This window comes from Nycticebus coucang, chromosome 20, assembly GCF_027406575.1.
Source record: "Nycticebus coucang isolate mNycCou1 chromosome 20, mNycCou1.pri, whole genome shotgun sequence".
In the NCBI taxonomy this organism is placed as follows: Eukaryota; Metazoa; Chordata; class Mammalia; order Primates; family Lorisidae; genus Nycticebus; species Nycticebus coucang.
The window spans coordinates 44341636-44360276 of record NC_069799.1 but is presented as its reverse complement, the minus strand read 5'-3'; the positions used below and the strand labels follow the sequence as shown (position 1 = coordinate 44360276).

Below are 18641 nucleotides of genomic sequence, written 5' to 3'. Positions count from 1 at the left end.
GAAAAAGGGTTCCAAAATTGCTTTGAGAACGGACTAGGCACTGGTGTTGGTGGATAGCTTCCCAAGGTAGGGGGCCGGCGGGGTACTTCAAAGGTGACTGTAGTGATATTCAGCAATGAGGCTGCAGCACTTTTTCTAGGATGAGTTCATGAACTTAATTGACTTCGTATAATCATTTGAAAGATGTCTGACACAGCGGCATTATGAGATGGAATGTAGTTGTTGTTATTCTCATGTCTGTACAATGTTTTTCACTGCATGCGCATAATACAAGTTTTGTGTTTTTCTGAGATGGCTGCATCTGCCCCATGAAAGAAAAGTGTGTGAAGTCAATAAGCTCCACATAAGCCTAGGACAGACAAGATGGGGCCCGAGCTGGTGTGGTGACACCGAGAAGGCAGAGAAGTGGGCATAGTTAGAGAGTCATGAGTTCAGATGTATAGAATGTGGGGGATTGGATGAGGTGATGAGGTACAAAAGCAGGAAGGATAATTCCGTGAGTTTCTGACTGGGGCAGGATTGATGGTGGTCCCCTCATTAAATTTGAACACTGGAGAGGAAGTGGATGTTGCTTATGTTTTAGTGATAGAGAACAAAAATTTAGTTTCAATATATTTGAGATGCCTGTGAAACATTTTACAGGTCTGCTTTATGCAATAACTGTTTATTAACTGAATTAATGAGTAACTTAACGTTCATTAATAACTGTGCTAAACAAAGTGTTGGACATAGGGAAAACTGAAAATCTTGTTTTCTCGTTATTTTTCACCTTTAAGTCTCACTGGATACTCTTTTCCTAAGTGTTTATAAGAGTGGTTTTGTCACATCTTAGGCTTTTTCTTCTCTTCTGACTTACAGAATACTTCCTTCCCCTACAGTAGGGCTAACTTTATGTGCAGGAAGAGTAGCACTTTCTACAGCTGTGGTATGAAAGGAAGGCATTCATTAAACGCCTTGATACTTAAAAAATTGGTTCCATCATTGTAGTCTTTCCTTTAATTAACACAATAACCACACACCTTCAGGTGAATTTGCTTGTAAGAAACCTACTTACTTGGCAAGGCTTTGATTGACTGAAATCAAACGTTCATTAGGTTTGGGAAAGGGAAGGACAGAAAGATAAGGTTGAAGTATGACCCATGCACAGCCTCGGCAGGGTCACCTGGGGAGAGCCCTGAGCATGAGAGGAGCGGGGTTGCAAGCCCTTGACTTTAAGGGATGGATGCCAAAAGAATGGGGTAGGAATTTTGACTTTACAGTGTTGTCTGGGACTGGTTGTACCCTTAGAAAGTTTTATGTGAAGATGAAGAGAAAGTATAGCACTGAATGGAAAAAAATGCCTAAGACATAGTGAAATATTAAGTAGACTTAGCAGTTTACCCAGTGTACGCCAGTCAGTTACGATTCAATGCTATATTTAGACTACAAAATTTGAACGAAAATCAAGGCAGTTTATTCTTATCCCATCATGTCCTTGGTAATCATGATCATGGTCTTCAGTCTATGAGGTTTTATCTAGCTTCAGGCTTTGTTACTTATCAGCTCAGTTTCATTTCATTGAGTTGTTTTTCCTTTCAAGTTTCTTGCCTCTAATTGAAGTTTGCGTCAGACAACCAACCAGTATATTCAGAAGGCATTGAAGTTAATTTATTTATGTAATAATTATTTGTGAAATATAACTCATATTTATAGTAGTACTATAGCTTAAGATGATGTGATACTCTTTATTACTGGCATAATAAGTATAATTGAGTTACTCAATATACAGAAATAGTGTGATAATATAAAATGTGGTAGGATTAACTGCATGGTGTTGAAAAAGCAGTGAATGAATTCAGGGAAAAATTACGGGCTGTGATATCAAAAAATAGTGGAAGTGGTAGAATTGAATTTGGGTCTTGATTGATAGGTAGGATTTGAATAGGTACAGCAAGAGCGCTGCAGACGAGGTTAATATCTGATGGGAACAGGCGTAAAAATAAATACAGCATATATTGGCAGAGTGAAAAACTGGCCAGACTATAGCAGAAATCACAGCTGGTAGGAGGAGAGAGAGAAAAGTTTCATTAAGGTTTCACCAAGTCGTGGAAAGCCTTGACTCACTCAAAAATTCACCAATCATAAGATCATGGATTAATGTCTTGATTTTTAGATTATCTTAAATATAATTTTATTTGCCATCATGTTGTAATTATATCAACTTTTATCTTTTATTCATTTATTTATTTATTTATTTTTTTGTAGAGACAGAGTCTCACTTTATTGCCCTCGGTAGAGTGCTGCGACGTGACACAGCTCACAGCAGCCTCCAAATCCTTGGGCTTAGGTGATTCTCTTGACTCAGCCTCCCAAGTAGCTGGGACTACAGGCGCCCGCCACAACGCCTGGCTATTTTTTTTGTTGCAGTTTGGCTGAGGCTGGGTTTGAACCTGCCACCCTCGGCATATGGGGCCAGCGCCCTACCCGCTGAGCCACAGATGTGAAATTACATAAAGGAGCAAAGTGACTGTGTTTTTAAGTTAAGAGCATCTTCATCTGGGAATCATGGATAGGCTTCAGGGAGTCTGGATCTCTCTAAAATTAAAACAAAAAATTGAATGTGTATCTTTCTGTGGAGGAAAGGTCCATTGCGTTTATCAGAGTCTTAAAGGATCTAACAGTCCAGAAGAAGTTAATAAAATAGCTCTAGCTCTCCTAACTGAAAACATTTTTAAGCTAACTTCTTTGGGGATTGTTTAAAATGTAGAAAATTAAAATAGGGAAGTTAAAACACAGTAAATGTTACAGTGCCTTCCGATTCCCTCATTATTTACTGGTACAATATTTAAGAGATAATCCTGAAAAGTTTATCATTGGGTTGGTTACGTAGCCAGAGAAAGTGGCTTTAGAAAACAAAAAAAAAGGGTGGCGCCTGTGGCTCAAAGGGGTAGGGCGCCAGCCCCATACACCAGAGGCGGTGGGTTCAAACCCAGCCCAGGCCAAAAACAGTGGGTTGGGGGGGAAGAAACTCAAAAGAAAACAAAAAAAAAATCGGTTAAGTGACTTTTACGAAAAGGACAACTAAATTGCTTTTTCCAATACAGGCTTATTTCTAAGTATGCTATTTCAAGTAGAAGTTTCTTCCTATTTTGGGGCAAACATAGAACTTCTTTCTATAAAATATAAAGCATTTTAAATAAATATCCAACTTTAATCCTGAAATCTGATTCACCATGATCATGTTTAATCTTTTGTACAACTGTTTAAAGCAGAAGTGGATAAATTATAGATTGTGGGCCAAATCCAGGCCTTGACCTATTTTTGTATGGCCTAGAACCTAAAAATTATATTTCACATTTTAAAATCGTTTAAGAAAAAGATTGTGAAGGCTTAGGATTATAAATCAAGAAGAAGAATATACAACATCAATGATATACTATATGCTTAAAGACTAGAGTATTTACTAGCTGGCCCTTAGTATGGGGTTTTTTTTCCAACCCTTGATTTAAAGTAGTTCAGGTTTTTCTTGTTTGGCTTTTTTTGTTATTGTTGTTGTTTGTTTGTTTGAGACAGAGTCTCACTTTGTCATCCTCTGAAGAGTGCTGTATCATCATAGCTCACAGCAACCTCTTGCCTCAGCCTCCCAAGTAGCTGGGACGACCGGTGCCCGCCACAGTGCCCAGCTATTTTTTTTTTGTAGTTGTCATTGTTGTTTAGCAGGCCTGGGCCCCATTTGAGCCCTCCAACCTCAGTTTATGTGAGCTACAGGTGCTGAGCCTTGTTCAGTTTTTGATCTCTCCTAAATACTTACGTTTTTCTACAAGTAAATGTATTGCTTGTAAATATGTAATATTTTAAGAGTTGAACATCTATTTGTAACAGCTAGTCACATTGATTAGGTAAGGTGACACTGTTTTCTGCACTGAATTTTCAGCTGATAGTTTAGCATTCTAGAGTTGAAAGTATATGAACAAAATATTCAATTGATGATTCATTTCAAGGAATTATGTGAATATAAAAGATTTTGTTCCTCATAAATATATTATGTAGTAACCATAATTCAGATCAGTTGGAAAATATTAAAATATAATATTTTGCTTTTGAAGATACTACTTATTTTAAGTAGATTATACAAAAGCAAAATAAAACATACATTTAATTTACAATGTATTGGGCAGGGCAGTTGGTAAAAGTAATATTATTCATTGGTTTATTCAACATTTATACTTATTTTTCTAATCATTAAATACCAGATTATTTTTATTATTAACGTGTGAAATACTGTGATTGTAACTTTGGATAAATATTGAAATATGTTTTAATGGAGGGTTATATGTCATAATTAATGAATCTCAAACAAATTGGACAATTCTGCCTTCTCTCTCATGCATCATTATTCTTCTCTCACTGTTGGATCTTTTCACCGACATACAAATAATAATGCAGGTTTTTTCCTCTCATCTTGAAAAAATTCTTGTTCCCAGGTCTTCCTCTAGTTCAGTGGTTCTCAACCTTCCTAACGCCGCGGCCCTTTAACACAGTTCCTGTGGGTTGCAACCGCTGCCCCATTGATAGCTGAGATACATAGTTGTCTGTGCTGTCTGCCACTCCACCAAAACTACTGCGATGAATGACTCCCAACCTGCCAGGTCAAACGGTGGCCGCTCCATCCTCCTCTCGTTGACCTGGCCAGCAGCATTTGACACTTTCCTTGTTTGCCTTTGAGGTACTGTACTATGTACTCCATACTTCTGGTTTTTCCTCCTGCCTCCTCCAGCTGCTACTTTTTCATTCTCTTCTGCTGATTCCATCTTGCCTCCCCTACATCTAAATTGGCAGTGCTCTAGCATTTGGAATTTGGACCTTTGGGGTTTTTAGAGGTGGGGATCTCCCTATATGGCCCAGGCTGGAGTGTAGTTGTAATCAGCATGGTACACTATAGCCTTCATCTCCTGGGCTCAAGGGGTCCTCCTGCCTAAGCCTTCTGAGTAGCTGGGAGTACAGGGACACACCACCACGCCTGCCCGGACCTTTCTTAATTCACATTCACTTCCTCGTGATCTCGTCTAGTACCATGGCTGTAGATGTCCATCCTTTTGCTGATGAGCAGAAGTCCTTTAGTCTTAGAATGTAATCTAAACAGAATTCCTTCCCTTCCCTTCCCTGCCTACCAAAACCTCCTCCTCCAATTTTTCCCATCTAAGTAAATAGTAACTAGTCTTTTTGTTCAGCGTTGGAGTCATTCTTGACGTCCATTCTCATGTCATTCTACATATGATAATAATTCACATCTCTGTTACTAAAAAATTCTCGTCTCTACCCTTAAAAGATGTTTAAAGATCCAGTCATGCTCACTATCTCCACTTCTACAGCCCTGATCCAGGTCACCTTTATGTCTCACCTATATTATTGGCAGAAGCCTCGTACAGTTGATCTTCCTGCTTCTGTCCTGGACTTGCTTTGGTCCATTCTTAATACTGCAGGTAAAGTAAATATGTTAGAGTATAAGCTATATCATGTCACTCTATGGGTGAAAATCTTCCTTCAACTTATTTCAACCAGAGTACAAGCCACAGTCCTGAAAATTAGTCTACCAGGGCTTACGCACTGTGCTGCTCCTTATCCCCAGTGCTCAGCCGCCAACCCTTTGCCGTAGTCATACGTATTCCTTCTTGGAATATGCCAGCTGGGTTCTTGCCTTAGGAGCTTTCTCACTGGCTGTTCCCTCTGCCTGTAACTCTTTCCCGATGTATCTACATGGTGTAGTCCCTCCTCACCTTGAGGTTTTTATTCTAATATCCATTCAGTGAGGATGGATATTAGAATATCCAGAAATTACAAATTTCCCTGCCACTCCAATTCTCCCTCCTGCTTTATGTTTCTTTTCTTGTAGGATCTGTTACCATCTACTATTCCATATATTTTACCCACCTTTCCCATTTATTTTCTGCTACCTCCTCCTAGAATATAAAGACAAGGTTTTGCCCCTTGCTCTGTCCTCAGCACACATAGAAGTATAATGTTTGGCCCATGTTATATACTGGATTAATATTGGGTGAATAAATGATTGAATATGTTTTTTTAAAAATAGCCAACATAGAAAATTTTTAAATAGGTTAGGGATTTTGAGAGTTCCTAGATTATTTAATAAGCATTAAAGTGTTTTGGTAAACCACATGGCATGGGACTAGAGACATCAGAAATATTACTGTATATATTGGTATTATAACATGTGGAACTGGCTTTTTGCACAGCTCTCTGGTTTTGAACATTTCTTACTCAGTTTTGTTAAGTATGTGATATTCAAATATTATTTGAACTTAAATATGATTACTATTAATATTTGAATATGCTATATTGTAGATTTTTTTAAAAAACCCTTTGTCATTAAAAGTTTATCAGTTACTTATTACAGTAGTAAGGAACATTTTTTCAAAAACCTCATAATTTAGATTTATAGAAGAGTTCCAAAAGTATAGAGAGTGTACCCTTTAGGATATTTGTTTAATGTTTTTGTAAGTTTACAAGCTTCAAAAGCATGAAAGACATACTAATTCAGCCTACCAGTATGACTTGTGTAAGATGATGGCTTTTTAAAATAATTTAAAATAACCACCATAAAACTCCCAAGTAATTATTTTAAAATTTCTGTATTAATTTTCTGTCTTGACTACATGCAAAACTATTTTAAATAATTGTAGGAATTTACATTTTGTTGTGTTTCTTAATTTTGACTTTTTCATTTCATTCTGCATTTTATACATGTTACTTTTTAAATGACTAATAGTAGATCATCTTGCTGATATATCATTATTAACAAATTGTTCTCTTCCTTAGACAACTTAAGGCTGTTTGTTTTGATTTACTTTCATTAATAATATGAAGATAATATCTTTGTAGATATACCTTTTGGCATTTACCAGGATTGTTTCCATACGCTAAATTATCCACAATTAGATTGGGTAAGAGTTACGGGGGTATAGGGATCATGGAGTTGGAGCACAACACCTGCAAAACTTTGTCAGTGAAACATTTTTTAAAAGGCAGGAACCTAATAACAATTTTTGCACAGTTTTACAGATGTTAAATGGTTAAGGAATACATAAGTACTATATACTATAATAAATATGGCACTTTACAGTGAATAAAACCTGAAGTTTCCTTTTGGAAAGGGGTGTCTGGTTGTGGTCCAGGAGTAGTTGTGAAGTAGTGGAAAGAGGATTATCTGAAGTCAGAAGGAAAGTTGCGTATTGTATGTGGTTCATAATGCAGGTGCAGAGAAGTGGAGTGGCTGATAACATGTGCCCATGAGCATTTTGTTTATTCTTATGTGACCTGGTTAGGCTGGCTACAGTTTTATGTGTTCATTTGGTGTTTTTTGCAGATAAATTCGTGCATAAGAAGTGCTGGCATTGTCTCTGTTAGGCCAATTGCATTGAAACAAATTTGTATTTTCAATATAAACGTTGGAACAGATTATACTAATTTGTATCCTGTCAGTTTCACTGTAATTTTAACATCATACTAGATTTATAAGCCTTTATATGGACATTTTTCTGATGTATTTTTAATCAAGCACCTTCAGAATATACTGGTTTGGTGCAGTCTTAACAGATCTAACTCCAACCATGATAGGCACTGGAGATGTTATTTTAAAATAATAACAAAGTTTGGTCAATTGTACAGAGATAAGAAAAAAATGGAGATAAGTTTTTTCTAAATACGACTGAAGCCAAAATAGAGGTTAGAGGAAATGTTAAGATGAAAAAACAAAAACAAAAAAGAAAAACTGAAAACTTGGTAAGGTAGCTGGTGCCTAGGTGGTGCAGTACCTTGATACCAAGAGTCATTTTTTATTTTTTATTTTTTTTATTATTATTAAATCATGTACATTAATGCGATCATGGGGCACCATACACTGATTTTATAGACTGTTTGACTCATTTTCATCACACTGGTTAACATAGACTTCCTGGCATTTTCTTAGTTATTGTGTTAAGACATTTATATTCTACATTTACTAAGTTTCACATATACCCTTGTAAGATGCACCGCAGGTGTAATCCCACCAATCACCCTCCCTCCGTCCATCCTCCCCCTCCTTCCCCTCCCTTTCCCCCTTCCCCCTGTTCTTAGGTTATAACTGGGTTATAGCTGTCATATGAAAACCATAAATTAGTTTCATAGTAGGGCTGAGTACATTGGATACTTTTTCTTCCATTTTTGAGATACTTTACTAAGAAGAATATGTTCCAGCTCCATCCATGTAAACATGAAAGAGGTAAAGTCTCCATCTTTCTTTAAGGCTGCATAATATTCCATGGTGTACATATACCACAATTTATTAATCCATTCGTGGATCGATGGGCACTTGGGCTTTTTCCATGACTTAGCAATTATGAATTGGGCTGCAATAAACATTCTGGTACAAATATCTTTCTTATGATGTGATTTTTGGTCTTCTAGGATTGAATGGCAGATCTATTTTTAGATCTCTAAGTGTTCTCAAGAGTGTGTGTGTTTAAACAGGAGAAGTGAAAGACTAGAAGAGGTAGAAAGGCCAAGGAAGAGCACAAGCTGAAGACAAACGGTTTATTTGCCATCCAGTGTGGCGGCAATGAGAATGGAAGAGCATAAATGTGAGAGAGGTTTTGTGAGATGTAGGATTTGCTGTCCTATTAAATGATAAAGAAGATGTAAAATAAATGTCTGTCCAAGATTGCTCCAAAGTGTTATTGTGAGTGGCTGAAAACTAGGGATCCTAGAAAAAAGAATAGATGATCAAGAAGAGCTGGAGGTATTCCTGAAATGATGACACCTGACTGAGCGGATGTGGCCCTGGACTGAGCATTCAGAAGTTTGATGACTGCCTAGAGGGACCCTGCACACTAGTTACTTCAGCTTTCAGTTTTCTCACTTGTCAAGTAAGTGTTGGGCTACTAGGTGATTGCTGAAGTGTTTTCCAACTGAAACATTGCCAGGTCTTTTGTTGTATTTGAACTCTGTTACTCTTTCTGCATGATTCCTTTCTAGTGACTTTTCATAAAGATTTTAGTTTATAATGAAATGAGGGTAAAAAGATCTATCTTGAGTCTAATGGATATTAAACTTTCTTCTTAACTTGGCACAAGAAGTACCAAAATTGCCATCTCATCTCACTTAATCTTGCTCTTGTAGATCAAAATTGAGAGCAAGGAGAATTGGATGTCTGAGACCAAACTTTGAAAAAGCATTCTGGAATTTTTAAAAATTCATACTTTTGGAGTTTTCATGGTTATTAGCTATCAATAAGAAATTCTTTAATAAATTATTTCAAAAGAAATTAATGTAATACAAATACATTATGAAGTGTGTGTGTAGAATAAATATAGTCTAGAGAGACAATATCATATAGAGGAAAAGTACACACTTTGGAATTACACAAAGATTGGATTCATTATCAATTTTACTACTCTGCTGGCTGTGTAGCCTTAGGCAAACAAATAAAAGGCTTGGTTTTGGAGGATGATTTTGTTTCTTTCTATGTAAAATGGAAATAGTAATAACATGTATTAAGTTGCAGAATTGTAGTAGGAATAGGGAGGATGCTTGTAAAGAATTAAGTACACAACGAAACAGTAACCTTTATCAGTTATGAGGTAACAGTGATTGTTGTAGTATGAACTCTTAGTAATTACTTCTTCAAAATTTTACCTGCATTAATGCTTATTCTGTATCCCCTTCCTGTAATTAGAGTTGCGTGTGTGTGTGTGTGTGTGTGTGTGTGTGACGATGGGATCTCTAATATTACTTTGCAGCAGCTGAAATGATTTGACAAAACTAAAGAATTATTTTAAAAATGCTCATCCTGTGGCTAGGCATGATGGCTCATGCCTTTCATCCCAGCAGTTTGGGAGGCTGAGGATGGGGGATCATTTGAGGTCAGTTTCAGACGAGCCTGGGCTACAGAGTGAGACTCGGTTTAAAAATTTTGTTTAATTATCCAGATGTGGTGGTGTGCGCCTACAATCCTAGCAACTCCACCGGATGAGAGGCAGGAGGATTGCTTGAGCCTCAAGTTTGAGATCACAGTGAGGTATGATCATGCCACTGTACTCTATCTGATCTGGGCAACAGAGCAAGACCCTGTCTCTAAAATAATAATAGTCATGATAATCCTAAAGTTTCAGCATATCCAATTCTCAAATGGACTAATGATAATTTTTTTATTGTTTCAGGTTCATTGAGGATACAAAGAATTAGGATAATGATAATCTTTAAAGAGGTGTTTCTTCCATATAAATGCCTGTCTTGAGCTGCTACTATAAGAACACTTATTATATTAAGACAAAAGACCAAATAAATCATTGAAATACACTTTTTAGGAAGTTTAGGTCATAAAATGCACAAAAAAAAATTGTGATATGAATCAGGAAAGCTGGCTGTCTTCTCCTTAAAGATTAGTGGTTACATTTTATTTTACAATGTTTACAGCAGTGTATTACCACACCGTATGCAGATTTATTACTTGCTAATTTCAGACCCAAAAGAAGAGCCCTGAGTATTTAACTGGCGAAAGATTGCTATGACTCTCAATGACCTCCTTTCAGAATTTTATTTTTTTAGGGATATAAGGAAAGTAAATATGTTTCATTGGCTTGATTTATATTTTTTAAAGTAGACTGTATTCAGAAACGTGGAGGAAGGAAAACTCATAAGTGAAGGTATAATGATCGTGTAGTTTCAAAACTAAGAAGAAAAGATGGATGAAAACAACTTTATGGTTTATAAAAATAAAACTGTTAAACAGGAAGGCAAAATAGGAAAAGTTGAAAAAAACAGAAGAAAAATTTTTTAAACCTAGTACTTTTCACATGTGTTTTATGACAAGAACAGAAAGATTTGTTCGTGAGAAAAGATATATTGAGTAATAAAAAACTGTAAAGATGCAAATATTAAGGCCAAATGGTATGCTATCAGAAGACTTATTTTGTGCTGGAATTGATTCACACACTGAAGTAGGATAGCTGGGTTTTCAGATTGATGACTTTCCTTCCAGTGTCCTTAAGGAACAGGCATATTGCTTTTTCTCTTTTATGTTGCATTCCTGAATTTTGTACCTGGTAAGAGCTCATTAGGTGTTGTGCACTTACTATGATTTCTCAATTTGTGATATATATTCTTCAGTTGCTACTTAAAGCATTTTTGGCATTTCTTTTTTGTTCAATTCCCTAAGTAGTTGTTGACCAAGACATTACCTTCAATCATAATTGTTCCTCATATGGTTTGATTACATTATTGCTAACAAGAGTAGGTTTTGTGTATTTGTAAAATTGATTTCTTGTTTCTTCTGAGCTTCACTTAAATTATTCAGTTTGTCTAGGGACACTTTATCAATTAAAAAAAATAAGTGAAATTTGGACAGTTTTATTCCAAAGACCCCCATGATACATTTTGAAAACATAATAAGCTACTGGTTCTTAAAATTTATCTGTATCAGAATCACCTGGAGGACTTATTAAAATAAAGATTGATGAACCATTTTCTCATTGTTTCTCATTCAGTAGGTTGGGTTGGGGCCCCCAGAATGGGCAAAAAATTTCTAACAAGTTCCCAGGTGGTGCTGATGTTGTTCCAAGAACCATGTTTTGAGAACCACTAAACTTAACTAATAACAGAATAAGCTTTACTTTACCCACACACACAATTAAAAGTTAGTAATGTTTGAATTGCATATATTAACAGTAATTTGGTAACTCTTTGTACCTGGTTATACCATAAAGACCAATAATGACCTTGTCATAGGTAGTCAAAACTAATTTTCTTCTTTTATTTAAACACCAAATCACTCCTTTGTTTAGAGAATAATTGCTTGTGTAAGATTAAAATGGCTTTCTCTTCTTTTTCTTCCATTTAAAAATAGGATTTCGGAGACTGGTACATTAAAGAATCACTTTTAAAAGTAAGAATCTTCAGGTTATCTACTAGATCTGACATAGTAATAGAATCAACATTCTATAGATTTTTGGTTATACTGCATTCTTTCTTTTTTTTTTGAGACAGAGTCTCACTTGGTCACCCTGGTAGAGTGCTGTGTTGTCTTAGCTCACAGCAACCTCAGACTCTTGGTTTTAAGTGATCCTCTTGCCTCAGACTCCCAAGTAGCTGGGACTACAGGCGCCTGCCACAACACCTGGCAATTTTGTTTTTGTTTTTTTTAGAGACCGTGTCTTATTCTTGCTCAGACAAACCACCCACCTCAGCCTCCCAAGTGCTAAGATTATAGGTGTGAGCCACAGTGCATCCTTTTAAAAATACCTTATATTGTGAATATTAGAGATGGTTTTCTAGTATGTTATTTAAATTATATATAAATAGTTTTTCTTTTACAAAATTTATTTTAATTTAAAAAATAAACATTTCAAATACTTTAAAAATTGACACTTGTTAACATCTCTCATATTTTTACTTCAAATAAAAATAGTTTGATAATGCTCATGACATGATAGAATTGTCACAAAATTGCAGAATTTCAGAAATTATATTTTATTTCTAAAAATAATAAAAATGCCCTTTAAAATATATGCAGAAGGAAAATTGCTGTTGAAAACTCACACAGTCTTTAAGGAATAAGCTTATGTATGTGTTGACCATGAACAAACTAGCTTTTATTAACTGTCTTAATTTTTTACTAAGTTCTAAAAGGTTCAATGTATTATCCTTTGAGACATGTATTTTATTTTATTTTTTTTTATTTATTTATTTTTGGAGACCAAGTCTCAAGCTGTCGCCCTGGATAGAGTGCCGTGGCATCATAGCTTATGACAACCTCCAACTTGGGCTCAATTGATCCTCTTGCCTCAGTTTTTCTATTTTTTAGTATAGATGGGGTCTTGCTTTTGCTCAGGCTGGTCTCAAACTCATAAGCTCAAGCAATCTACCTGCCTCGTGGCCTCACCCAGTGGTAGAATTACAGGCGTGAACCACCATGCCCGGCCTCTTTTGGGCATTTAAAAAGAGTAAATCACATTTCTTTTTAAAGCAGAAACAATGTACTTATTAAATTCATTTTATGATTGCTGTTATATTTAAAAATTACCTCTTAATATAATTCTCGTCTGAGTATTGTGTGCCCTTCCTTTTCCACAGCCTTTTTGTTTTTTACCCTTAAAGTCTGTGTTTTGTTGCAGTGATGCTTTGTCTTACTCATTTCAGAAAGAACAAATGATTCATTGTTAATAATAAATTTAGGCTTCTGCTTACCTGCCTTTATACATTTGTTCCTTGCTTATACATAGGACTTGCCTGTGCAAGTATTAATTTACTAAAAACTTAACCAACTTTCTGGTCTTGAAGTCATTTAAAAATATCTCATTAACTGACTTGGATGGTTTGGTTAAAAGCAAAATATATACTTGAGAGGGTTTGTTTCTACTTTAACTGGAAAATTATTAACATGTTTGGACAAACTTTAACATTGCTTACTTTCACATATTAATTATTTTGTATAGTTTTCTAGTAAGTAAACTTCTATGCATTTATTAACAATATATCTTATTCTGAGAAGAATAGGTTACAATTAAAATAGCTCAAAGATCATTGGAGGTATTGTGTTAAACTGTGAGCCTTGACTTTTATCTCATTCAAACTGCATCTCTTTTATTTTTTTTTCAATCTGAAGATAGTAGCTGGATCAGAGCACAAACGTAAGCCATGTGGTGGCTAAGATCTAGGTGAAGGCAGAGATGGATGACTTCAGAGGAAATGAGTACGTATTTGGCAGGAGACTAGGTGAACAGGTGGAACAGAGTCAAGGTCACAGAAGGAAAAGAACAAGCCAGCTTCATGTGTGTGCAGCCTCTGTAGTCACGCAGGGTCCAGCTCTCTGAAGGGTCCTGTATATGTTTAATACTCTGCTGTTGCCATTTAAAAAAAAAATTTTTTTTTTTTTGCAGTTTTTGGCCAGGGCTGGGTTTGAACCCACCACCTCCAGCATATGGGGCCGACTCCCTACTCCTTTGAGCCACAGGCGCCGCCCCATTTCAACATTTTTAATAATTTTCACATGAGAGGCCCTGCATTTTCATTTTGCACTGAGTCCCACAAATTATGTAGAGAAATAATAAGAAAACATCATGTGAGAGTTACCTTTTATTCTAATAAACTATGGAGTAGTGGGTGAGGGAAGAAATATCCTGAGTTCATAAGGATACTTTGCAAACCCAAGTGAGCCAATATAAGATTATTTTTTTGAAAATTTTTAATTCTGTTTCACAAATTCTAGCTGGACTTTATTGTTTAGACTGCATTATATAGAATAAGACCTTTTTTTAAGAGCAAAATTGTAAAAAGGGTACGTATGGGGAGGAAAATTAACAGTACTATTCATTTCTCTGCAGATTTCATAAAGCATGTACCACTTTTGTAAAATATCTTATTTCCCCCTCTTTTTACACATTTAGTAGGAAATATTAGTTTTTGACTATAAAATGACTTCACTTACTGGAATTCCTGTCTTGAAATTGATAAAATACATTTCTTTTTTTTTTTTTTTTTTGGTTTTTGGCCGGGGCTGGGTTTGAACCCGCCACCTCCGGCATATGGGACCGGCGCCCTACTCCTTGAGCCATAGGCACCACCTGATAAAATACATTTCTTTAAGACCCCTTCTTATAGAATTCTAAGGACTCATTGATTTTAGATTTCTTTGGTTTCAGACCAAAATGTAACAGCCTATTAGATAGTTTCTCCTCAGTTTGTAAAGAATACCGAAAGAGAAAGGTCAGAGAGAATTCAGGCTGAAGGCGTAAGCAAGGAGTATGGCTTTCAGCCTAGTAAGGTGTTAAAATTCTGTACCCTGGAAATATAACCACACAGGTGAAAGAGTGCCTCTACTTAAACCCAGTTGACTTACTTGCAATTTTTCTTTTTGCAAAAAGACAATTTTTTTTTTTTCAAGACAAAGTTTTACTCTGTCACCCCAGGCTAGAGTGCTGTGGCATCTACCTAGCTCACAGCAACCTGAAACTCTTGAGGTCAAGTCATCTTTCTGCCCTCAGCCTCCTGAATAGCTAGGACTGCAAGAACCTACCACAACACCAGCTAAATTTTTCTATTATTAGTAGACAGGGTCTTGCTCTTGGTCAGGCTGATCTTGAACTCCCCAGTTCAAGGGATCCTCCCACCTCAGCCTCCCCTAGAGTGATAGGATTACAGGTGTGAGCCACCATGCCTGGCCTCAAAAGGGCAATTTTTAAAGAGCTATATACTTAGCAATTTTTAATATCATATAATCTAAATTACAGACAAAAATGGTTTTAATCTGGGCAGTGCCTGTGGCTCAAGGAGTAGGGCGCTGGCCCCATATACCAGAGTTGGTGGGTTCAAATCTGGCCCTGGCCAAAAACTGCAAAAAAAAAAATAATAATGATAATAATAATAATAATAATATGGTTTTAAGCCAAAAGGACAAGATTACATATTTAAATAATGTAAAAAAAACCTTAGAAGTATAAGTTCTGTACCCAGTTTTGCGTGATGTTGTACTGTAAAAATGAAGTTAAATAAATGTCTATTCACCAACTACTTAACATGGATATTAGCATAGATGTATAGAAAATATGCAAGCAACTGAACAAGTACCACAAATCAAAGGTCATATTTATACAGTGGTAAAATCATTTGGAGTTAATAGGCAATACGCCCTTGTTTCTGCTGGAATAGTCTAGCAAAACATTGCATCTTTTTCTTTTGCTCAGGGAAACTTTACACAAGAGGTGAATTTTAGATGTTGTATAAATGGGAGAAATTGCTTTTGACAGGCTTCAGTGAAAATGTAATGTATGATTGCAGAACAGAAGTAGGAAAGCATTAAAGGGTGGTGGGGGTCACAGACTGGGGCAGGTAGAGAATTAGAAAATAAACATTATTTAAATAAATAGAAAGCAAAACCTTTTTAAATGAATGAGTGGATGGATGGATGGTTGAATGAATGAATGAATAAATAAAGCTGTATGCAGAAAATAATTTTCTAGGTCCAGGAACCTAAACTCATTGGGCAAGACCTCTGAGGAATAATATTTTATTAGCAATGGTTGGCGATCTTTTTTCTGAGAAGGGCCAGAGAGCAAGTATTACTGGGTTAGTGGGCTATAAGGGCTCTGTTGCAACTATTTCAGTTCTATCATTGTAATGCAAAAGTAGCCACAGATAATGTGTGAAGGATTGAGTATGTCTGTGTTTCAGTAAAACTTGAGCAAAGCATTAATCAGATTACTCAGAAAGCATAGGGAAAAACAAGTATATAGGCGAGGAATAAGCTGACACAGAGTCAGACTAGCGACCTGACTTACAGCAGAGTCCAATAATAGGTGTTTCAGGAGTTTTTTCTTTAGGGTACAAAGTTGAAAGAGACAAAATATGGTTTCCAAATAAGGCTTCCTAGAAAAATACTGACTATTCTTAAGAATATGGATATGGTCTGTGTCTTTACAACTGGAAGATTTAAGGCCGAGGCAGGTAGATTGCTTGAGCTCAGGAGTTTAAGACCAGCCTGAGCAAGAACCAGACCCCATCTCTAAAAAATAGCCAGGTGTGGTGGGCACCTGTAGTCCCAGCCACTTGGGAGGCTAAGGCAAGAGAATTACTTAAACCCAAAAGTTTAAGGTTGCTATGAGCTGTGATGCCCTGGTACTCTACCGAGGGTGACATAGTGAGACTCTGTCTCAAAAAAATAAATTAAATTAATAAAGAAATAAAACTAAGATTTGATTATTGTTTAATTTTGTTTGTAGATGGAATACTTTATAATTTCATAGCAATTAAAATAAACTTCATATTGATAGACATAAAAAGATAAACTGTCTTGGTCTTCATGCCGGTCTGTGTTTGTAACTAGCCCTAAAAAACTCTGCTACTCCATCAGAGCTTGTCCATTGCCACGTGCTCCTCTCTTCTATCTGCCATTACCCTTGCCAAGCGTCCCACCACCCTTTCCTCTTCATGACACACCCAAGCTCTAGCACACTAGGAATCATTTTTGACGTCTCTTTTCCCTTGCTATTTTTAATCCTAAATATGATCTGCAAGTTCTTAATCTTTCTGTACCTCATTTTTTTTCACATGTGACTTGGGGCTAAGAAAACTTAACATTGTCATTTTCAGAATTAAATGAACTTAATGTTTCAGTACACCCAGCATAGTACATGGCACATAATAGTTAAGCTTTAGTTTTCTGTACATATTATTTGTTTTAGCTTTCTTCTCAACTGGTAAAAATAACTCTACTGAAAAGGTATAATAATTTAGTGTAAAAAATTTAAATGAATTGTTTTTGACAAAATTTTAGTTTGTGTTTATACAGCAGATTACAGTATGTATGAATTTGTTCTCATGATGTAGGTTGTTAGATGTTTTCTCTTCGCCTTATCTTTTTTATCATTTTAAAAGATTGAGTCATAACAAAATATAGCATCTCTATCTTATATAGGACTCATAAAAACATAATTATCTTAAACATAAGTTTGAAAATTAGTAAGAGAGGCCCCCAAGATAAAATTCAATCATCATTTTGTTATAAATAGCAGGGTTGTCAATTAGGCTTTTCACTGTATTAAATAGAAAGCATATATCTAAAACAATGATAAAAGCACTGTTCATACTTTGTAAAACTTAATCATTGATTAAAGATTGGAACTGAAGTTTAGCATGTGGAGCCTCATTCACATAAAACTGTGAACTAGGAATTCCTGAATTTATTCACGTCAGTTTTACCAGTCGTACACTATTCCTCATTCAAAGTCTCTTCACAATTTACTTTGCCTATCTCCATCATCTTTACTTTACAAAGAACTTTGAGCTGGTAAGCACTGATAAAGGTGGTTACCATACCTGGGAAAGTTTTCCCTTGGAATACAAGGTCTACAAAGTCCATATTTTCTTCCTCTTTTCTTTTTTCTTTTTTAGAGACAGAGATTCACTCTGAAACCGAGGTGGAGTGCAGTGGCTCAATCATAGCTCACTGCAGCCATGAAGTCCTAGGCTCAAGTGATCCTCCTGCCTCAAACTCCTGAGGAGCTAGGAGGACATGTTTTGATTTTTTTTTTAAACTGGGGTCTTGCTTATTGCCCAGTCTGGTCTCGATCATACCCCCTCAGCCTCCCAAAGTATTGGGATTGCAGGCAGTGAGCCACCATGTCTATCTAACCTATATTCTCAATGTAATTATTAGTTCAAGAGGAAGAGTAAGATTTCTGTGAAAAGATAGTACAGTGCTATAAAACTATGTAGCCAGTTTATTTTTGTAAATTAAGCAAGGTACCCTAAGAATCCTAGCTGCTATTATTACAACTCCTAGGAATAGTATAGAAAAAGATCTGATTCTGTGTGTGGCAGGGTGGCATAGGGAGAAAGTCATTGTTGATAGGTAATTAAATCACATCTCTTTTAAAGTCCTTTTGTTCATCTTTATTTTCTAACTTTTCTCAAGTAAAAGATTCTTATATACTATTTTTAACATTTATGATTTTAAAAATAAAAATAACATTTCATTTTATTGGACTTGTTTAAATCATCAAATATTTTTTATTTATGTAGAATTTCTCACAAAACATAGAGCTTTTACCACTTGTTCCATACTTTAACATACTTTATCAGTTTTATAAATACAATTTGAGGGTGCTTGT

General features: G+C 35.8%; 1 protein-coding gene across 14 annotated transcripts in view; it reads left to right on the top strand.

Annotated features, from left to right (window-relative positions):
• The window catches only part of ZEB1 (zinc finger E-box binding homeobox 1), a 206474-nt gene that overhangs the window by 75066 nt on the left and 112767 nt on the right, over positions 1-18641 (top strand). The gene's annotated exons all lie outside the window — the stretch shown is intronic.